This window comes from Ranitomeya variabilis, chromosome 4, assembly GCF_051348905.1.
Source record: "Ranitomeya variabilis isolate aRanVar5 chromosome 4, aRanVar5.hap1, whole genome shotgun sequence".
Classification (NCBI taxonomy): domain Eukaryota; kingdom Metazoa; phylum Chordata; class Amphibia; order Anura; family Dendrobatidae; genus Ranitomeya; species Ranitomeya variabilis.
In genome coordinates, this window is record NC_135235.1 from 226,243,769 (window position 1) to 226,268,348 (window position 24,580).

Consider the following 24,580-nt stretch of genomic DNA (forward strand, 5'->3'; position numbering starts at 1 on the left):
CCGAGTCTCACTGATGGAAATGACATGCTGAGGATGAGAGCCGTCTATTGTACTCATTTTTTGCACAATTGGCTGACTCTCACTGATGAAAATGACATACAGAGGATGTCACATTGAACAGCCCAGCTTGTTGCTATTCAGCAACAGAGGATGTGAGTCTTCTCTCTATTGCATTCTGTGCCTCAATGTGCCTCACTGTGGCTCTGTGCCCATCCCAGCCTAAATGTGCCTTTCAATGACTCTCCATCTTTATCTGCCTTCATGTGCCTTTCTGCGCCTCACTGTGCCTCATTGCGCCACTCTGTGCCTCTTTCTGTGCCTCCCTGAGCCTCTCTCTCGCTCACTGTGTATCGGCAATGCAAATTGAGAGACTGGTGAAGTGATTCAAATATGTCCCATTGAACAGCCCAGCTTGTTGCTATTCAGCAACAGAAGGTGTGAGTCTTTTCTCTATTGTGTTCTGTGCCTCTCTGTGTCTCACTGTGCCTCATTTTGCCTCTGTGCATCTGAAAATGTTCAAAAGATGAGAGGCAGCTATTGCGCTCATGTTTGGCACAATCAGCCAGCTATCACTGTTGAAAATGACATACTGAGGATGAGAGCCGACTATTGTACTCATTTGTTGCACAATTAGCTGACTCTCACTGATGAAAATGACATACAGAGGATGTCACATTGAACAGCCCAGCTTGTTGCTATTCAGCAACAGAGCATGTGAGTCTTCTCTCTATTGCATTCTGTGCCTCAATGTGCCTCACTGTGGCTCTGTGCCCATCCCAGCCTAAATGTGCCTTTCAATGACTCTCCATCTTTATCTGCCTTCATGTGCCTTTCTGCGCCTCACTGTGCCTCATTACGCCACTTTGTGCCTCTTTCTGTGCCTCCCTGAGCCTCTCTCTCGCTCACGGTGTATCGGCAATGCAAATTGAGAGACTGGTGAAGTGATTCAACTATGTCCCATTGAACAGCCCAGCTTGTTGCTATTCAGCAACAGAAGGTGTGAGTCTTTTCTCTATTGTGTTCTGTGCCTCTCTGTGTCTCACTGTGCCTCATTTTGCCTCTGTGCATCTGAAAATGTTCAAAAGATGAGAGGCAGCTATTGCGCTCATGTTTGGCACAATCAGCCAGCTATCACTGTTGAAAATGACATACTGAGGATGAGAGCCGTCTATTGTACTCATTTTTTGCACGATTAGCCGGCTCTCCCTGAACAAAATGACATACTGAGGATGAGAGCCGACTATTGTACTTATTTTTTGCACAATTAGCCGAGTCTCACTGATGAAAATGACATACTGAGGATGAGAGTCGACTATTGTACTCATTTTTTGCACAATTAGCCAAGTCTCACTGATGAAAATGAGATACTGAGGATGAGAGCCGTCTATTGTACTCATTTTTTGCACAATTAGCTGACTCTCACTGAAGAAAATGACGTACAGAGGATGAGACCTGGCCATTGTATTCATTTTTGGCACAATTAGCCGGCTCTAACTTTTAAATATAAGTGTCGTAATGTAATGTGTCATTTTTCACAAAATCGGAAATTTCTCAAAATTTTTCTAAGTGTCAAGGACTCTTCCAGAAAATCTTCCCCAGGCTCCTGGAAGCCTCCTCGGTACACCTCCAGCGGCTTCCCCCGCCTGGAAGTCTGACACACGCCTGAAATTTTTAAAGTATGAAAATGTGGATTTTCATCCAAAAATTCAACTTTCCCCCCGTGCACCGCAAACTTTACCCACATTTAGGTCACTGCCCCGGGGTGCTTTACAACATATTGACGCCCCCCTGTGGTGGAAGTAGGGGAAATGTGACATTTTTCACAAAATCGAGATTTTCTCAAAAAATTTCTAAGTCCCAAGGACTCTTCCAGAAAATCTTCCCCAGGCTCCTGGAAGCGTCCCCGGTACAGCTCCGGCGCCTGCCCCCGCCTGGAAGTCTGACACACGCCTGAAATTTTCAAAGTATGAAAATATGCATTTTCATCCAAAAATTCGACTTTCCGCCCGTGCACCGCAAACTTTACCCACATTTAGGTCACTGCCTTGGGGTGCTTTACAACATATTGACGCCCCCCTGGGGTGGAAGTAGGGGAAATGTGACATTTTTCACAAAATGTGGATTTTCTCAAAATTTTTCTAAGTGTCAAGGACTCTTCCAAAAAGTCTTCCCCAGGCTCCTGGAAGCGTCCCCGGTACACCTCCGGCGGCTGCCCCCGCCTGGAAGTCTGACACACGCCTGAAATTTTCAAAGTATGAAAATATGCATTTTCATCCAAAAATTCAACTTTCCCCCCGTGCACCGCAAACTTTACCCGCATTTAGGTCACTGCCTTGGGGTGCCTTACAACATATTGACGCCCCCCTGGGGTGGAAGTAGGGGAAATGTGACATTTTTCACAAAATGTGGATTTTCTCAAAATTTTTCTAAGTGTCAAGGACTCTTCCAAAAAGTCTTCCCCAGGCTCCTGGAAGCGTCCCCGGTACACCTCCGGCGGCTGCCCCCGCCTGGAAGTCTGACACACGCCTGAAATTTTCAAAGTATGAAAATATGGATTTTCATCCAAAAATTCAGCTTTCCCCCCGTGCACCGCAAACTTTACCCACATTTAGGTCACTGCCCTGGGGTGCTTTACAACATATCGACGCCCCCCTGGGGTGGAAGTAGGGGAAATGTGACATTTTTCACAAAATCGGAAATTTCTCAAAATTTTTCTAAGTGTCAAGGACGCTTCCAGAAAATCTTCCCCAGGCTCCTGGAAGCATCCTCGGTACGCCTCTTAATTAGCCGGCTCTTACTGAAGAAAATGACGTACTGAGGATGAGACCCGGCCATTGTATTCATTTGTGGCACAATTAGCCACCTTTCACTGAAGAAAATGACGTACTGAGGATGAGACCCGGCCATTGTATTCATTTGTGGCACAATTAGCCGGCTCTTACTGTTAAATATGACATACTGAGGATGAGACCCGGCTATTATTTTCATTTTTGGCACAATTAGCCACCTCTCACTGAACAAAATGACATACTGAGGATGAGAGCCGACTGTTGTACTTATTTTCTGGACAATTAGCTGACTCTCACTGATGAAAATGACATACTGAGGATGAGAGCCGACTATTGTACTCATTTTTTGCACAATTAGCCGAGTCTCACTGATGAAAATGAGATACTGAGGATGAGAGCCGTCTATTGTATTCATTTTTTGCACAATTAGCCGAGTCTCACTGATGAAAATGACATGCTGAGGATGAGAGCCGTCTATTGTACTGATTTTTTGCACAATTAGCTGACTCTCACTGATGAAAATGACATACAGAGGATGTCACATTGAACAGCCCAGCTTGTTGCTATTCAGCAACAGAGGATGTGAGTCTTCTCTCTATTGCATTCTGTGCCTCAATGTGCCTCACTGTGGCTCTGTGCCCATCCCAGCCTAAATGTGCCTTTCAATGACTCTCCATCTTTATCTGCCTTCATGTGCCTTTCTGCGCCTCACTGTGCCTCATTACGCCACTCTGTGCCTCTTTCTGTGCCTCCCTGTGCTTCTCTCTCGCTCACGGTGTATCGGCAATGCAAATTGAGAGACTGGTGAAGTGATTCAACTATGTCCCATTGAACAGCCCAGCTTGTTGCTATTCAGCAACAGAAGGTGTGACTCTTTTCTCTATCGTGTTCTGTGCCTCTCTGTGTCTCACTGTGCCTCATTTTGCCTCTGTGCATCTGAAAATATTCAAAAGATGAGAGGCAGCTATTGCGTTCATGTTTGGCACAATCAGCCAGCTCTCACTGTTGAAAATGACATACTGAGGATGAGACCCGGCCATTGTATTCATTTTTAGCACAATTAGCCACCTCTCACTGAACAAAATGACATACTGAGGATGAGAGCCGACTGTTGTACTTATTTTCTGGACAATTAGCTGACTCTCACTGATGAAAATGACATACTGAGGATGAGAGCCGACTATTGTACTCATTTTTTGCACAATTAGCCGAGTCTCACTGATGAAAATGAGATACTGAGGATGAGAGCCGTCTATTGTATTCATTTTTTGCACAATTAGCCGAGTCTCACTGATGAAAATGACATGCTGAGGATGAGAGCCGTCTATTGTACTGATTTTTTGCACAATTAGCTGACTCTCACTGATGAAAATGACATACAGAGGATGTCACATTGAACAGCCCAGCTTGTTGCTATTCAGCAACAGAGGATGTGAGTCTTCTCTCTATTGCATTCTGTGCCTCAATGTGCCTCACTGTGGCTCTGTGCCCATCCCAGCCTAAATGTGCATTTCAATGACTCTCCATCTTTATCTGCCTTCATGTGCCTTTCTGCGCCTCACTGTGCCTCATTGCGCCACTCTGTGCCTCTTTCTGTGCCTCTCTCTCACTCACTGTGTATCGGCAATGCAAATTGAGAGACTGGTGAAGTGATTCAAATATGTCCCATTGAACAGCCCTTCTTGTTGCTATTCAGCAACAGAAGGTGTGAGTCTTTTCTCTATTATGTTCTGTGCCTCTCTGTGTCTCACTGTGCCTCATTTTGCCTCTGTGCATCTGAAAATGTTCAAAAGATGAGAGGCAGCTATTGCGCTCATGTTTGGCACAATCAGCCAGCTATCACTGTTGAAAATGACATATTGAGGATGAGAGCCGTCTATTGTATTCATTTTTTGCACAATTAGCCGAGTCTCACTGATGAAAATGAGATACTGAGGATGAGAGCCGTCTATTGTACTGATTTTTTGCACAATTAGCCGAGTCTCACTGATGAAAATGACATACAGAGGATGTCACATTGAACAGCCCAGCTTGTTGCTATTCAGCCAGAGAGGATGTGAGTCTTCTCTCTATTGCATTCTGTGCCTCAATGTGCCTCACTGTGGCTCTGTGTACCCGTCCCAGCCTAAATGTGCATTTCAATGACTCTCCATCTTTATCTGCCTTCATGTGCCTTTCTGCGCCTCACTGTGCCTCATTGCGCCACTCTGTGCCTCTTTCTGTGCCTCCCTGAGCCTCTCTCTCACTCACTGTGTATCGGCAATGCAAATTGAGAGACTGGTGAAGTGATTCAAATATGTCCCATTGAACAGCCCAGCTTGTTGCTATTCAGCAACAGAAGGTGTGACTCTTTTCTCTATTGTGTTCTGTGCCTCTCTGTGTCTCACTGTGCCTCATTTTGCCTCTGTGCATCTGAAAATGTTCAAAAGATGAGAGGCAGCTATTGCGCTCATGTTTGGCACAATCAGCCAGCTATCACTGTTGAAAATGACATACTGAGGATGAGAGCCGTCTATTGTACTCATTTTTTGCACAATTAGCCGTCTCTTCCTGAACAAAATGACATACTGAGGATGAGAGCCGACTATTGTACTCATTTTTTGCACAATTGGCTGACTCTCACTGATGAAAATGACATACAGAAGATGTCACATTGAACAGCCCAGCTTGTTGCTATTCAGCAACAGAGGATGTGAGTCTACTCTCTATTGCATTCTGTGCCTCAATGTGCCTCACTGTGGCTCTGTGTACCCGTCCCAGCCTAAATGTGCCTTTCAATGACTCTCCATCTTTCTCTGCCTTCATGTGCCTCTCTGCTCCTCACTGTGCCTCATTGCGCCACTCTGTGCCTCTTTCTGTGCCTCCCTGTGCTTCTCTCTCGCTCACTGTGTATCGGCAATGCAAATTGAGAGACTGGTGAAGTGATTCAAATATGTCCCATTGAACAGCCCAGCTTGTTGCTATTCAGCAACAGAAGGTGTGAGTCTTTTCTCTATTTTGTTCTGTGCCTCTCTGTGTCTCACTGTGCCTCATTTTGCCTCTGTGCATCTGAAAATATTCAAAAGATGAGAGGCAGCTATTGCGCTCATGTTTGGCACAATCAGCCAGCTATCACTGTTGAAAATGACATATTGAGGATGAGAGCCGTCTATTGTACTCATTTTTTGCACAATTAGCCGAGTCTCACTGATGAAAATGACATGCTGAGGATGAGAGCTGACTATTGTACTCATTTTTTGCACAATTAGCCGAGTCTCACTGATGAAAATGACATACTGAGGATGAGAGCCGACTATTGTACTCATTTTTTACACAATTAGCTGACTCTCACTGATGAAAATGAGATACTGAGGATGAGAGCCGTCTATTGCATTCATTTTTTGCACAATTAGCCGAGTCTCACTGATGAAAATGACATGCTGAGGATGAGAGCCGTCTATTGTACTCCTTTTTTGCACAATTAGCCGAGTCTCACTGATGAAAATGACATACTGAGGATGAGAGCCGACTATTGTACTCATTTTTTACACAATTAGCTGACTCTCACTGATGAAAATGACATACAGAGGATGAGAGCCGTCTATTGTACTCATTTTTTGCACAATTAGCCGTCTCTCCCTGAACAAAATGACATACTGAGGATGAGAGCCGACTATTGTAATCATTTTTTGCACAATTAGCTGACTCTCACTGATGAAAATGACATACAGAGGATGTCACATTGAACAGCCCAGCTTGTTGCTATTCAGCAACAGAGGATGTGAGTCTTCTCTCTATTGCATTCTGTGCCTCAATGTGCCTCACTGTGGCTCTGTGCCCATCCCAGCCTAAATGTGCCTTTCAATGACTCTCCATCTTTATCTGCCTTCATGTCTGCAGTGTGATCCCTAGAAGTGTGTTCTAAAAGTGTGGATTACATTAGAATTAAAACCTGAAAGATGTATACAGACTGCGCCCTGCTACCTGCCACCATCGCACTCTAACAAGCATCTCTATTCTTCCAACAGGTATGTTCATCCAGCTCTCCTGCTCTCCTGCTATGAAGTGCACATAATACATCACCCAGCTTTGCACATAGACTTCCCTCTGCTCTTTGCTTTCATATGGTATGTTCATCCAGCTCTCCTGCTATGAAGTGCACATAATACATCACCCAGCTTTGCACATAGACTTCCCTCTGCTCTTTGCTTTCATATGGTATGTTCATCCAGCTCTCCTGCTCTCCTGCTATGAAGTGCACATAATACATCACCCAGCTTTGCACATAGACTTCCCTCTGCTCTTTGCTTTCATATGGTATGTTCATCCAGCTCTCCTGCTATGAAGTGCACATAATACATCACCCAGCTTTGCACATAGACTTCCCTCTGCTCTTTGCTTTCATATGGTATGCCTTTCAGCTAACCCCAGCTTGCCCTGTGTTATTTATGACATTGTTTACTTAGGCCTGATTGTATGCATCTGGTCCACCCTTAATTCTCTGACCAAGATGAGCAGAGACCACTCCTCTCTGCTCCACACCTGAACGCACTTAGTTTTCCATATATTGCATAGCACAAGTCTGCATGACTTTAGTCTGCAGTGTGATCCCTAGAAGTGTGTTCTAAAAGTGTGGATTACATTAGAATTAAAACCTGAAAGATGTATACAGACTGCGCCCTGCTACCTGCCACCATCGCACTCTAACAAGCATCTCTATTCTTCCAACAGGTATGTTCATCCAGCTCTCCTGCTCTCCTGCTATGAAGTGCACATAATACATCACCCAGCTTTGCACATAGACTTCCCTCTGCTCTTTGCTTTCATATGGTATGTTCATCCAGCTCTCCTGCTCTCCTGCTATGAAGTGCACATAATACATCACCCAGCTTTGCACATAGACTTCCCTCTGCTCTTTGCTTTCATATGGTATGTTCATCCAGCTCTCCTGCTATGAAGTGCACATAATACATCACCCAGCTTTGCACATAGACTTCCCTCTGCTCTTTGCTTTCATATGGTATGCCTTTCAGCTAACCCCAGCTTGCCCTGTGTTATTTATGACATTGTTTACTTAGGCCTGATTGTATGCATCTGGTCCACCCTTAATTCTCTGATCAAGATGAGCAGAGACCACTCCTCTCTGCTCCACACCTGAACGCACTTAGTTTTCCATATATTGCATAGCACAAGTCTGCATGACTTTAGTCTGCAGTGTGATCCCTAGAAGTGTGTTCTAAAAGTGTGGATTACATTAGAATTAAAACCTGAAAGATGTATACAGACTGCGCCCTGCTACCTGCCACCATCGCACTCTAACAAGCATCTCTATTCTTCCAACAGGTATGTTCATCCAGCTCTCCTGCTCTCCTGCTATGAAGTGCACATAATACATCACCCAGCTTTGCACATAGACTTCCCTCTGCTCTTTGCTTTCATATGGTATGTTCATCCAGCTCTCCTGCTATGAAGTGCACATAATACATCACCCAGCTTTGCACATAGACTTCCCTCTGCTCTTTGCTTTCATATGGTATGTTCATCCAGCTCTCCTGCTATGAAGTGCACATAATACATCACCCAGCTTTGCACATAGACTTCCCTCTGCTCTTTGCTTTCATATGGTATGCCTTTCAGCTAACCCCAGCTTGCCCTGTGTTATTTATGACATTGTTTACTTAGGCCTGATTGTATGCATCTGGTCCACCCTTAATTCTCTGACCAAGATGAGCAGAGACCACTCCTCTCTGCTCCACACCTGAACGCACTTAGTTTTCCATATATTGCATAGCACAAGTCTGCATGACTTTAGTCTGCAGTGTGATCCCTAGAAGTGTGTTCTAAAAGTGTGGATTACATTAGAATTAAAACCTGAAAGATGTATACAGACTGCGCCCTGCTACCTGCCACCATCGCACTCTAACAAGCATCTCTATTCTTCCAACAGGTATGTTCATCCAGCTCTCCTGCTCTCCTGCTATGAAGTGCACATAATACATCACCCAGCTTTGCACATAGACTTCCCTCTGCTCTTTGCTTTCATATGGTATGTTCATCCAGCTCTCCTGCTCTCCTGCTATGAAGTGCACATAATACATCACCCAGCTTTGCACATAGACTTCCCTCTGCTCTTTGCTTTCATATGGTATGTTCATCCAGCTCTCCTGCTATGAAGTGCACATAATACATCACCCAGCTTTGCACATAGACTTCCCTCTGCTCTTTGCTTTCATATGGTATGCCTTTCAGCTAACCCCAGCTTGCCCTGTGTTATTTATGACATTGTTTACTTAGGCCTGATTGTATGCATCTGGTCCACCCTTAATTCTCTGATCAAGATGAGCAGAGACCACTCCTCTCTGCTCCACACCTGAACGCACTTAGTTTTCCATATATTGCATAGCACAAGTCTGCATGACTTTAGTCTGCAGTGTGATCCCTAGAAGTGTGTTCTAAAAGTGTGGATTACATTAGAATTAAAACCTGAAAGATGTATACAGACTGCGCCCTGCTACCTGCCACCATCGCACTCTAACAAGCATCTCTATTCTTCCAACAGGTATGTTCATCCAGCTCTCCTGCTCTCCTGCTATGAAGTGCACATAATACATCACCCAGCTTTGCACATAGACTTCCCTCTGCTCTTTGCTTTCATATGGTATGTTCATCCAGCTCTCCTGCTCTCCTGCTATGAAGTGCACATAATACATCACCCAGCTTTGCACATAGACTTCCCTCTGCTCTTTGCTTTCATATGGTATGTTCATCCAGCTCTCCTGCTATGAAGTGCACATAATACATCACCCAGCTTTGCACATAGACTTCCCTCTGCTCTTTGCTTTCATATGGTATGCCTTTCAGCTAACCCCAGCTTGCCCTGTGTTATTTATGACATTGTTTACTTAGGCCTGATTGTATGCATCTGGTCCACCCTTAATTCTCTGATCAAGATGAGCAGAGACCACTCCTCTCTGCTCCACACCTGAACGCACTTAGTTTTCCATATATTGCATAGCACAAGTCTGCATGACTTTAGTCTGCAGTGTGATCCCTAGAAGTGTGTTCTAAAAGTGTGGATTACATTAGAATTAAAACCTGAAAGATGTATACAGACTGCGCCCTGCTACCTGCCACCATCGCACTCTAACAAGCATCTCTATTCTTCCAACAGGTATGTTCATCCAGCTCTCCTGCTCTCCTGCTATGAAGTGCACATAATACATCACCCAGCTTTGCACATAGACTTCCCTCTGCTCTTTGCTTTCATATGGTATGTTCATCCAGCTCTCCTGCTCTCCTGCTATGAAGTGCACATAATACATCACCCAGCTTTGCACATAGACTTCCCTCTGCTCTTTGCTTTCATATGGTATGTTCATCCAGCTCTCCTGCTATGAAGTGCACATAATACATCACCCAGCTTTGCACATAGACTTCCCTCTGCTCTTTGCTTTCATATGTTATGTTCATCCAGCTCTCCTGCTATGAAGTGCACATAATACATCACCCAGCTTTGCACATAGACTTCCCTCTGCTCTTTGCTTTCATATGGTATGTTCATCCAGCTCTCCTGCTATGAAGTGCACATAATACATCACCCAGCTTTGCACATAGACTTCCCTCTGCTCTTTGCTTTCATATGGTATGCCTTTCAGCTAACCCCAGCTTGCCCTGTGTTATTTATGACATTGTTTACTTAGGCCTGATTGTATGCATCTGGTCCACCCTTAATTCTCTGACCAAGATGAGCAGAGACCACTTCTCTCTGCTCCACACCTGAACGCACTTAGTTTTCCATATATTGCATAGCACAAGTCTGCATGACTTTAGTCTGCAGTGTGATCCCTAGAAGTGTGTTCTAAAAGTGTGGATTACATTAGAATTAAAACCTGAAAGATGTATACAGACTGCGCCCTGCTACCTGCCACCATCGCACTCTAACAAGCATCTCTATTCTTCCAACAGGTATGTTCATCCAGCTCTCCTGCTCTCCTGCTATGAAGTGCACATAATACATCACCCAGCTTTGCACATAGACTTCCCTCTGCTCTTTGCTTTCATATGGTATGCCTTTCAGCTAACCCCAGCTTGCCCTGTGTTATTTATGACATTGTTTACTTAGGCCTGATTGTATGCATCTGGTCCACCCTTAATTCTCTGACCAAGATGAGCAGAGACCACTCCTCTCTGCTCCACACCTGAACGCACTTAGTTTTCCATATATTGCATAGCACAAGTCTGCATGACTTTAGTCTGCAGTGTGATCCCTAGAAGTGTGTTCTAAAAGTGTGGATTACATTAGAATTAAAACCTGAAAGATGTATACAGACTGCGCCCTGCTACCTGCCACCATCGCACTCTAACAAGCATCTCTATTCTTCCAACAGGTATGTTCATCCAGCTCTCCTGCTCTCCTGCTATGAAGTGCACATAATACATCACCCAGCTTTGCACATAGACTTCCCTCTGCTCTTTGCTTTCATATGGTATGCCTTTCAGCTAACCCCAGCTTGCCCTGTGTTATTTATGACATTGTTTACTTAGGCCTGATTGTATGCATCTGGTCCACCCTTAATTCTCTGACCAAGATGAGCAGAGACCACTCCTCTCTGCTCCACACCTGAACGCACTTAGTTTTCCATATATTGCATAGCACAAGTCTGCATGACTTTAGTCTGCAGTGTGATCCCTAGAAGTGTGTTCTAAAAGTGTGGATTACATTAGAATTAAAACCTGAAAGATGTATACAGACTGCGCCCTGCTACCTGCCACCATCGCACTCTAACAAGCATCTCTATTCTTCCAACAGGTATGTTCATCCAGCTCTCCTGCTCTCCTGCTATGAAGTGCACATAATACATCACCCAGCTTTGCACATAGACTTCCCTCTGCTCTTTGCTTTCATATGGTATGCCTTTCAGCTAACCCCAGCTTGCCCTGTGTTATTTATGACATTGTTTACTTAGGCCTGATTGTATGCATCTGGTCCACCCTTAATTCTCTGACCAAGATGAGCAGAGACCACTCCTCTCTGCTCCACACCTGAACGCACTTAGTTTTCCATATATTGCATAGCACAAGTCTGCATGACTTTAGTCTGCAGTGTGATCCCTAGAAGTGTGTTCTAAAAGTGTGGATTACATTAGAATTAAAACCTGAAAGATGTATACAGACTGCGCCCTGCTACCTGCCACCATCGCACTCTAACAAGCATCTCTATTCTTCCAACAGGTATGTTCATCCAGCTCTCCTGCTCTCCTGCTATGAAGTGCACATAATACATCACCCAGCTTTGCACATAGACTTCCCTCTGCTCTTTGCTTTCATATGGTATGCCTTTCAGCTAACCCCAGCTTGCCCTGTGTTATTTATGACATTGTTTACTTAGGCCTGATTGTATGCATCTGGTCCACCCTTAATTCTCTGACCAAGATGAGCAGAGACCACTCCTCTCTGCTCCACACCTGAACGCACTTAGTTTTCCATATATTGCATAGCACAAGTCTGCATGACTTTAGTCTGCAGTGTGATCCCTAGAAGTGTGTTCTAAAAGTGTGGATTACATTAGAATTAAAACCTGAATTGAACCTGAAAGGAACTGAAGGTAACTGGCCTGTCACTGTAAACAATGTTTCTGTTTGTTGTCACTTTTACCCCTATAATCCTTCACTTTCTGCTACCTCCCCCAATCCCCACACCAAGTAAGGAATTGTTCATCTCCTCTTCAATCCTCCCCATCCATCTCACCTCCTCCTCAGAACTGTTCCTTAACATACAATCCTCTGTCTCAAAGCACAGGCAGCCCCCTCACGCCCTCTCCTGCTCCCACCTGCTAACACTATCTCTGCTCCTTCTCACTGCTGGTGATATTTCTCCAAATCCTGGTCCTCCTCACCATATTCCCACAGTCATTTCTACCTCCCTCCCACGCTCCATCACAAACTTCCGTAACCTCTCTAACCTTATACCCATTCACCCAGCCTCCGCTTCCCCAGTCTCACTAACAGGAGCTCTGTGGAACGCTCGCTCTGTCTGTAACAAGCTTTCCTACATCCATGATCTTTTTGTTACTACCAAACTTTCCTTCCTCGCCATCACCGAAACCTGGCTCACCCCTTCTGACACAGCCTCTCCTGCTGCACTCTCTTATGGTGGCTTCCACCTTTCTCACACACCCCGCCCCAGCAGCAAGCATGGCGGAGGAGTTGGTTTTCTCCTGTCAGATGACTGCTCCTTCACCCCAATCCCACTGCCACCCTCTGTTACCCTCCCTTCCTTTGAGGTGCACTCTGTGCGCATCTACTCCCCCTCCAACCTCCAACTGGCTGTCATTTACCGCCCCCCAGGGCCAGCCACCATCTTCTTTGACCACTTCACCACCTGGCTACTTCATTTCCTTTCTGCAGACATCCCCACTATCATCATGGGCGACTTCAACATCCCCATTGACACCTCCCTCTCAGCTGCCACTAAACTTCTATCTCTCTCTTCCTCCTTCGGCCTCACTCAATGGTCTTCTTCAGCCACTCACAAAGATGGTCACACACTGGACCTCATCTTCACCCGCCTCTGCTCCCTATCTAACCTCTCTGACTCACCTCTTCCACTCTCTGACCACAACCTTCTCACATTCTCATCTCTCTCCACTCCATGTCTAGAGTCCCCACCCCACAAACTTTCACACTCTCGCAGAAATATTAAACATCTTGACCTACATTCATTCTCTGAATCCCTCCTCACTCTCACAGACATAAGTTCCATACACAATGCGGATGACGCTGCCGCTCTATATAACACCACAATAGCTGTAGCTTTGGAATCTGCTGCCCCACTTACACATACCAAAGCTCGCAAAATCAACAGACAGCCCTGGCACACCAGCCTGACCAAAGAACTGAGGCGAGCTTCCAGGGCTGCTGAGCGCAGATGGAAAAGATCCCACTCCAACGACCACTTCATCGCATTCAAACAGTCCCTCACTACTTTCAAGGCCACACTCGCCACAGCTAAACAAACCTACTTCTCATCTCTCATATCCTCCCTGTCTCACAACCCTAAACAGTTATTCAACACCTTCAATTCTCTCCTCCGTCCCCCAGCACCTCCCCCCTCCCCACTTATCTCTGCTGAAGACTTTGCCTCATTCTTCAAGCAGAAGATTGATAACATCAGAGACAGTTTTGGTCAACAACCCCCAGAGCCCTTCCTCCCAACTTCCCTACCCTCCCCCTCCAAAACCAACTTCCCCACCATTACAGAAGATCAACTCTCCACTCTGCTCTCAAGATCGCATCTCACCACCTGTGCACTTGACCCGCTCCCATCCCACCTCATCCCAAACCTCACCACAATCTTCATCCCAACCCTAACCCATCTCTTCAACCTATCACTAACAACTGGTGTTTTCCCCTCAAGCTTTAAACCAGCCTCCATCACACCTATCCTCAAAAAGCCCTCTCTTGACCCATCCTCTGTATCTAGCTATCGCCCTATATCACTTCTCCCCTATGCCTCAAAACTACTGGAACAACACGTCTACCTTGAACTGTCCTCCCATCTCTCTTCTTGCTCCCTCTTTGACTGCTTACAATCTGGCTTCCGGTCACACCACTCCACTGAAACTGCCCTAACTAAGGTCACCAATGACCTCTTAACCGCCAAGAGCAAGCGACACTACTCTGTTCTCCTCCTCCTCGACCTGTCGGCTGCTTTTGACACAGTGGACCATTCCCTATTATTACAGACCCTCTCATCCCTTGGCATCACAGACTTGGCCCTATCCTGGATCTCATCATACCTTCACGGGCAGGGTCCTCTCTCCTACTGTACCAGTTATGACTTGTATTGTTCAAGATTATTGTACTTGTTTTTATTATGTATACCCCTCCTCACTTGTAAAGCGCCATGGAATAAATGGCGCTATAACAATAAATAATAATAATAATAATGTGCCTTTCTGCGCCTCACTGTGCCTCATTGCGCCACTCTGTGCCTCTTTCTGTGCCTCCCTGAGCCTCTCTCTCGCTCACTGTGTATCGGCAATGCAAATTGAGAGACTGGTGAAGTGATTCAAATATGTCCCATTGAACAGCCCAGCTTGTTGCTATTCAGCAACAGAAGGTGTGACTCTTTTCTCTATCGTGTTCTGTGCCTCTCTGTGTCTCACTGTGCCTCATTTTGCCTCTGTGTATCTGAAAATATTCAAAAGATGAGAGGCAGCTATTGCGCTCATGTTTGGCACAATCAGCCAGCTATCACTGTTGAAAATGACATACTGAGGATGAGAGCCGTCTATTGTACTCATTTTTTGCACAATTAGCCGGCTCTCCCTGAACAAAATGACATACTGAGGATGAGAGCCGACTATTGTACTCATTTTTTGCACAATTGGCTGACTCTCACTGATGAAAATGACATACAGAGGATGTCACATTGAACAGCCCAGCTTGTTGATATTCAGCAACAGAGGATGTGAGTCTTCTCTCTATTGCATTCTGTGCCTCAATGTGCCTCACTGTGGCTCTGTGCCCATCCCAGCCTAAATGTGCCTTTCAATGACTCTCCATCTTTATCTGCCTTCATGTGCCTTTCTGCGCCTCACTGTGCCTCATTGCGCCACTCTGTGCCTCTTTATGTGCCTCCCTGAGCCTCTCTCTCGCTCACTGTGTATCGGCAATGCAAATTGAGAGACTGGTGAAGTGATTCAAATATGTCCCATTGAACAGCCCAGCTTGTTGCTATTCAGCAACAGAAGGTGTGACTCTTTTCTCTATCATGTTCTGTGCCTCTCTGTGTCTCACTGTGCCTCATTTTGCCTCTGTGCATCTGAAAATATTCAAAAGATGAGAGTCAGCTATTGCGTTCATGTTTGGCACAATCAGCCAGCTATCACTGTTGAAAATGACATACTGAGGATGAGAGCCGTCTATTGTACTCATTTTTTGCACAATTAGCCGGCTATCCCTGAACAAAATGACATACTGAGGATGAGACCCGGCCATTGTATTAATTTTTGGCACAATTAGCCACCTCTCACTGAAAAAAAATGACGTACTGAGGATGAGACCCGGCCATTGTACTCATTTTTTGCACAATTAGCCAAGTCTCACTGATGAAAATGACATGCTGAGGATGAGAGCCGACTATTGTACTCATTTTTTGCACAATTAGCTGACTCTCAATGATGAAAATGACATACAGAGGATGTCACATTGAACAGCCCAGCTTGTTGCTATTCAGCAACAGAGGATGTGAGTCTTCTCTCTATTGCATTCTGTGCCTCAATGTGCCTCACTGTGGCTCTGTGCCCATCCCAGCCTAAATGTGCCTTTCAATGACTCTCCATCTTTCTCTGCCTTCATGTGCCTTTCTGCGCCTCATTGCGCCACTCTGTGCCTCTTTCTGTGCCTCCCTGAGCCTCTCTCTCGCTCACGGTGTATCGGCAATGCAAATTGAGAGACTGGTGAAGTGATTCAACTATGTCCCATTGAACAGCCCAGCTTGTTGCTATTCAGCAACAGGTGTGACTCTTTTCTCTATCGTGTTCTGTGCCTCTCTGTGTCTCACTGTGCCTCATTTTGCCTCTGTGCATCTGAAAATATTCAAAAGATGAGAGGCAGCTATTGCGTTCATGTTTGGCACAATCAGCCAGCTCTCACTGTTGAAAATGACATACTGAGGATGAGAGACGTCTATTGTACTCATTGTTTGCACGATTAGCCGGCTCTCCCTGAACAAAATGACATACTGAGGATGAGAGTCGACTATTGTACTCATTTTTTGCACAATTAGCCGAGTCTCACTGATGAAAATGACATACTGAGGATGAGAGCTGACTATTGTACTCATTTTCTGCACAATTAGCTGACTCTCACTGATGAAAATGACATACAGAGGATGTCACATTGAACAGCCCAGCTTGTTGCTATTCAGCAACAGAGGATGTGAGTCTTCTCTCTATTGCATTCTGTGCCTCAATGTGCCTCACTGTGGCTCTGTGCCCATCCCAGCCTAAATGTGCCTTTCAATGACTCTCCATCTTTATCTGCCTTCATGTGCCTTTCTGCTCCTCACTGTGTTTCATTGCGCCACTCTGTGCCTCTTTCTGTGCCTCCCTGAGCCTCTCTCGCTCACTGTGCATCGGCATTGCAAATTGAGAGACTGGTGAAGTGATTCAACTATGTCCAATTGAACAGCCCAGCTTGTTGCTATTCAGCAACAGAAGGTGTGACTCTTTTCTCTATCGTGTTCTGTGCCTCTCTGTGTCTCACTGTGCCTCATTTTGCCTCTGTGCATCTGAAAATATTCAAAAGATGAGAGGCAGCTATTGCGTTCATGTTTGGCACAATCAGCCAGCTCTCACTGTTGAAAATGACATACTGAGGATGAGAGCCGTCTATTGTACTCATTGTTTGCACAATTAGCCGGCTCTCCCTGAACAAAATGACATACTGAGGATGAGAGCCGACTATTGTACTCATTTTTTGCACAATTAGCCGAGTCTCACTGATGAAAATGACATACTGAGGATGAGAGCCGTCTATTGTACTCATTTTTTGCACAATTAGCCGAGTCTCACTGATGAAAATGACATGCTGAGGATGAGAGCCGACTATTGTACTTTTTTTTTGCACAATTAGCCGAGTCTCACTGATGAAAATGACATGCTGAGGATGAGAGCCGACTATTGTACTTATTTTTTGCACAATTAGCCGAGTCTCACTGATGAAAATGACATGCTGAGGATGAGAGCCATCTATTGTACTCATTTTTTGCACAATTAGCCGAGTCTCACTGATGAAAATGACATACTGAGGATGAGAGCCGACTATTGTACTCATTTTTTGCACAATTAGCCGAGTCTCACTGATGAAAATGACATGCTGAGGATGAGAGCCGACTATTGTACTTATTTTTTGCACAATTAGCCGAGTCTCACTGATGAAAATGACATGCTGAGGATGAGAGCCGACTATTGTACTTATTTTTGGCACAATTAGCCGAGTCTCACTGATGAAAATGACATGCTGAGGATGAGAGCCGACTATTGTACTTATTTTTTGCACAATTAGCCGAGTCTCACTGATGAAAATGAGATGCTGAGGATGAGAGCCATCTATTGTACTCATTTTTTGCACAATTAGCCGAGTCTCACTGATGAAAATGACATACTGAGGATGAGAGCCGACTATTGTACTTTTTTTTTGCACAATTAGCCGAGTCTCACTGATGAAAATGACATGCTGAGGATGAGAGCCGACTATTGTACTTATTTTTTGCACAATTAGCCGAGTCTCACTGATGAAAATGAGATGCTGAGGATGAGAGCCATCTATTGTACTCATTTTTTGCACAATTAGCCGAGTCTCACTGATGAAAATGACATGCTGAGGATGAGAGCCGACTATTGTACTCATTTTTTGCACAATTAGCCGAGTCTCACTGATGAAAATGACATACTGATGATGAGAGCCATCTATTGTATTCATTTTTTGCACAATTAGCCGAGTCTCACTGATGAAAATGACATACAGAGGATGAGAGCCGTCTATTGTACTAATTTTTTGCACAATTAGCCGAGTCTCACTGATGAAAATGACATACTGATGATGAGAGCCGTCTATTGTACTAATTTTTTGCACAATTAGCCGAGTCTCACTGATGAAAATGACATACTGAGGATGAGAGCTGACTATTGTACTCATTTTTTGCACAATTAGCCGACTCTCACTGTATAACATAATGCATAAGGAGCAATGCTGCCATCTGGTGGTTTTACACTCATGTTTTAAAAAATCAAGTTTTTAGGCAACAGTGTCACCCGGTGGAATTTTCAATTATTACACTTTCATAAAATTTCATAAGTTAGAGCTCGCTAATTGTCCAAAAAAGCAGCGTCAAAAAGCGTGCTAGCTGGCTCTAACGAAAAAACTTTTTTACGTTTTTTGTGCGTAGATCCTCTCAGGAGGCCTATCGGAGGCCGCAGTTTGTGAGCTTTCGAACAGAAACTTTCCCGGACCCCAGAATAAAAACGTGCTATTTTTATCGCGTGCGTAAGCGTCCCGTAGCGCCAAATATAAAATTTTCCCCCGTCAGTCCCTATATTTTACTATAGAGAGAGGGTGACCCACCCAAAATGACCCTCGGCAAATTTAAATGGGCCAAAGTCATGCGTGTTGCTATTCAGCAACGTTCGTTGCAATCCAGCAACAAGATGGCCGACTTTTGTTGCTGGATAGCAACAACAGAGTCAAACCTTGTTGCTAATCTGCAACATTTGCCGATATTTTCTAAGTTTTTCACCGAAGGTGCACCTCTGTGGACATTAGATACTGACCCAGCTTTGATCTGCGGCAGTTTGCCAAAGCCTCCACCCATATTAAGATCCTAGGGGTTAAATTTGGGAGGGATGATAATGCCACCCTAAATTGGGAGGAGAAATTGGAAACCGGAAATACAAAGGTTCAGCGATGGAAGAACTGGAGGCTGACCTACAGAGAAAGGGTCGCAATGTTGAAGACTTACCTGGTCCCTGTTTTCTTGTATGTCTCTGTCATTTTCCCTTTGCCAGAATCTTTCTCAGCGAGGCTCTTCAGCCTGTTCTTCCAGCTCTTGTGGGGGAATAGGTTGAACCTAATAAAGAGGGGAATAACATACCTACCACGGAGAGAGGGTGGGCTGGATATGTTGAATCCAAGGGTTTTCTTTGACTCCTTGTTCCTAAAGGTAAATTTTGGGAACATGGACTCAAACAGTAGCTCCCTGTGGGTAAATAGTATCAGGTACTGGATATTGCCTTTTGCAGAATCTTGGGTGCGAGGCGGCAGTCTCAAGAGGAGGAGATGGACAGGTGACCACCTCCCCCAGTATCTGGACTACGGTCTGAAGTGTATTAGGAGGTGGGGACTGGATAAGTCTTACATTGAGAGCAGTACGAGAAGAGACATATATGCTCATGTATGTAGGACTTTCTTCTACTCTCCACTGGCCCTGAGAGATTGTGTCACCACCACCCTGCAGGAAAGCCTTAGGTTCCTAAACGGGAAACGACTTCCTCCTAAACTGTTTGATGTCACTTGGCTTTCACTGCATAGTCGTCTCTTTGTCAGGGGGAACCTGAAACATCTGAGTGTCTCTGATCGGAATTGTCCCCTTGGTTGTCAGCAGGAGGAGACTATGGAGCACTTTATATGTGATTGCTGGGGAGGGAGGAAGATCTGGGAGGAAGTGTCAGCTAATATAAAAATCCCCAGACTGCGGACCCTAAAGTATCCTGACATCATCTATGGTGTCCCCTCCACTGTTAGTAACATCGACAGAGAGACGATGCACATTATAATAAGTGTCATTAAATACTATCATTGGCACATGAGAACCCGGGTGTCACTGCACAATGAGCTGTTCGATCACACCGCTGCGGCTGGTCAGGTTATATCAGAACTCCGGTGGATAAAATCATTAGAAGTTGGAAGGAGTCAGAGAAACAATAAGTTATAGAGGAACATAAATTTCAGTTAGGAAATATGATGATATATATATTTATTGTTTTGTTTTGTTTAATTTTCTTCTCCCTCCAGGTGTGGACACTTTAATTTATTTATGAATATGATCTGACTGTTTAGTACTTGTGTGTATATAAACTAAGTGATTTGTATTTTGTAATACTGGGTGATTTTTGTTTTTATTATAATTGTATTTATGTTTGGTTTTATAATAAAAATTGCCCCTTTGTACAAGAATATAACTACTATAATACTGCTCCTATGTACAAGAATATAACTACTATAATACTGCCCCTATGTACAAGACTATAACTACTATAATACTGCTCCGATGTACAAGAATATAACTGCTATAATACTGCTCCTATGATCAGGAATATAACTACTATAATACTGCCCCTATGTACAAGAATATAACTACTATAATACTGCCCCTATGCACAAGGATATAACTATTATAATACTGCCCCTATGTACAAGAATATAACTACTATAATACTGCCCCTATGTACAAGAATATAACTACTAAAATACTGCCCCTATGTACAAGAATATAACTACTATAATACTGCTCCTATGTACAAGAATATAACTACTATAATGCTGCTCCTATGTACAAGAATTTAACTATTATAATGCTGCCCCTATGTACAAGAATATAACTACTATAATACTGCCCCTATGTAAAAGAATATAACTACTATAATACTGCTCCTATGTACAAGAATATAAGTTTTATAATACTGCCCCCTATGTTTAAGAATATAACTACTATAATACTGCTCCTATGTTCAAGAATATAACTAATAAAATACTGCTCCTATGTACAAGAATATTACTACTATAATACTGCTCCTATGTACAAGAATATAACTGCTATAATATTGCTCCTATGTATAAGAATATAACTGCTATAATACTGCCCCTATGTACAAGAATATAACTACTATAATACTGCACCTATGTACAAGAATATAACTACTATAATACTACCCCTATGTACAAGAATATAACTACTATAATACTGCCCCTATGTACAAGAATATAACTACTATAATACTGCCCCTATGTACAAGAATATAACTACTATAATACTACCCCTATGTACAAGAATATAACTACTATAATACTGCACCTATGTACAAGAATATAACTACTATAATACTACCCCTATGTACAAGAATATAACTACTATAATACTGCCCCTATGTACAAGAATATAACTACTATAATACTGCACCTATGTACAAGAATATAACTACTATAATACTACCCCTATGTACAAGAATATAACTACTATAATACTGCCCCTATGTACAAGAATATAACTACTATAATACTGCCCCTATGTACAAGAATATAACTACTATAATACTGCTCCTATGTACAAGAATATAACTGCTATAATACTGCTCCTATGTACAAGAATATAACTACTATAATACTGCTCCTATGTACAAGAATATAACTACAATAATACTGCTCCTATGTATAAGAATATAACTACTATAATACTGCCCCTATGTACAAGAATATAACTACTATAACACTACCCCTATGAACAAGAATATAACTACTAAAATACTGCCCATATGTACAAGAATATAACTACTATAATACTGCTCCTATGTACAAGAATATAACTACTATATTACTGCCCTTGTGTGCAAGAATATAATTACTATAATACTGCTCCTATGTACAAGAATATAACTACTATAATACTGCCCCTATTTACAAGAGTATAACTACTATAATACTGCCCCTATGTACAAGAATATAACTACTATAGTACTGCTCCTATGTACAAGAATATAACTACTATAATACTGCTCCTATGTACAAGGATATAACTACTATAATACTGCTCATATGTACAAGAATATAACTACAATAATACTGCTCCTATGTATAAGAATATAACTACTATAATACTGCCCCTATGTACAAGAATATAACTGCTATAATACTGCTCCTGTGTACAAGAATATAACTGCTATAACACTACCCCTATGAACAAGAATATAACTACTATAATACTGCCCCTATGAACAAGAATATAACTACTATAATACTGCCCCTATGTACAAGAATATAACTACTATAATACTGCCCCTATGTACAAGAATATAACTACTATAATACTGCTCCTATGTACAAGAATATAACTACTATAATACTGCTCCTATGTACAAGAATATAACTGCTATAATATTGCTCCTATGTATAAGAATATAACTGCTATAATACTGCCCCTATGTACAAGAATATAACTACTATAATACTGCTCCTATGTACAAGAATATAACTACTATAATACTACCCCTATGTACAAGAATATAACTACTATAATACTACCCCTATGTACAAGAATATAACTACTATAATACTGCCCCTATGTACAAGAATATAACTACTATAATACTGCCCCTATGTACAAGAATATAACTGCTATAATATTGCTCCTATGTATAAGAATATAACTACTAAAATACTGCCCCTATGTACAAGAATATAACTACTATAATACTGCTCCTATGTACAGGAATATAACTACTATAATGGTGCCCCCTATGTACAAGAATATAACTACTATAATACTGCCCCTATGTACAAGAATATAATTACTATAATACTGCTCCTATATACAAGAATATAACTACTATAATACTGCTCCTATGTACAAGAATATAATTACTATAATACTGCTCCTATATACAAGAATATAACTACTATAATACTGCCCCTATGATCAGGAATATAACTACTATAATATTGTGCTCGTTGGACAACAATATATATTTGAAGATATGAGGTAAAACTATTTGTGAGCAACAACTTAGGAAATAAATGATTATTATTGAAGTTTATAGATTACTTTTAAAGTGTATACTATTATGCCATATTCTAGCAAAAACATTACATAATTAGTGCTGGTATTACAAAATCCACAGTACTAATTATATGTGGAGACACATCATGTAGTTACTGTATGTAAGAAAACATTGGGGTTTAGTTATCAAAACTATCTAACTCAGGTCAAAACTTAGAAAACAGTCTTTAGTGTTGGCAGCATTATGGGATGGAACATATCCTTTCTCATAAGATACATCTTCTTGTATGACTTGACGCATAAAATCACTGATTGTAGTTTAAACTGTTTTTCTCTCCAGTGACATTACTACGTTACGAGACATAAGAAGTAATTCTTCTTAATGGATTTCCTGATCATAAGTCCTTTTAGCAGAATGAATAGGATTTCCCTAATGTTCCTTTTCTGCAGGACTTATCAGGCGCCAAAACTTTGGACGACTTTATCCTTTTGAAGTTTGATTTGCATCCTCCAACTTTTTGTATGTGAAGATTGATAAATGTCAAATTGTAACATTAATTAAAAAACCCCCCAAAATAAGCATCAAGGGCTTGGACATGTAACCGAATGTTCGGCATCCACCCTTTCCTACAAAACATCAACCCTACTGTTTCAGTGTATACAGAGAGTTCCTATTTGGCAAAAATTAAAACCAAATCTAAATTTCGAAAGCATATGGGATAGTTAAGGAATTTTTAAGTATTGAACAGCCAAGAAACTTCCCTCTGGGGACAAATTTAGGAAAACAATGACGAGTTACCGATCTTGCAAAATGTTCCCAATGATATAAATAAGTCAGTCTGTATTACATTGTTTAATGACACTGGAAACGAGTAAAGAGTCATTTCTAATTAAAGGATTAAAAGTGCTAAAATGGGAATACAACTTTTTGAATTAATGTTGATCACTTGTAAAAAAGTTACTAAGAAATGTGTTTCTAAAAGGATTATATCAAGTTTATGTCACAATTTCACCACTCTCCGTGTCCTAGGGTCGCTGTAACCACCCTATAGATAGAAGGGGCGTTTTGGGCTATCAGTGTTGTATTTGGGTGTCCAGATAATAGCCAGGCAATTTTACTTGCTGGCAATGTCAGATAATTGTAGTTTCAGCTCAGTGGTGCTTACTCTTTGCTCTGTAGTTTGATATTCTGATCTTTTGTTGCTGGACCTTGGATTTGCGTTTCGACTACCGGTTTGAATGTCCCCTTTTGCCTTTGACGCATTCTGACTTTAGTTACCAGACCCCGGACTTTGCCCCTGAGTATCTATTTGTCTTATCCCTCTGTCTGTAATGTACCTTTCTGACTTTTGACCTTGGATATCTTGACCACTCTGCATCACGGTCAGTCCATGAGTAGTAAAAAGTGTCACAGCTTACCAATATATTTTTATTTTTAAAGGTGCTTCAATCTTTAGTCTTGAGCCCAGTTGTTTATA

General features: G+C 42.6%; 2 protein-coding genes across 2 annotated transcripts in view; one reads left to right on the forward strand and one right to left on the reverse strand.

Moving 5' to 3' along the window:
* LOC143770461 (phospholipase A2 inhibitor NAI-like) overlaps positions 1 to 24,580 on the forward strand; it is a 299,420-nt gene that overhangs the window by 142,110 nt on the left and 132,730 nt on the right. The gene's annotated exons all lie outside the window — the stretch shown is intronic.
* The window catches only part of LOC143770460 (phospholipase A2 inhibitor and Ly6/PLAUR domain-containing protein-like), a 163,912-nt gene that overhangs the window by 95,764 nt on the left and 43,568 nt on the right, over positions 1 to 24,580 (reverse strand). The window lies entirely within an intron of this gene.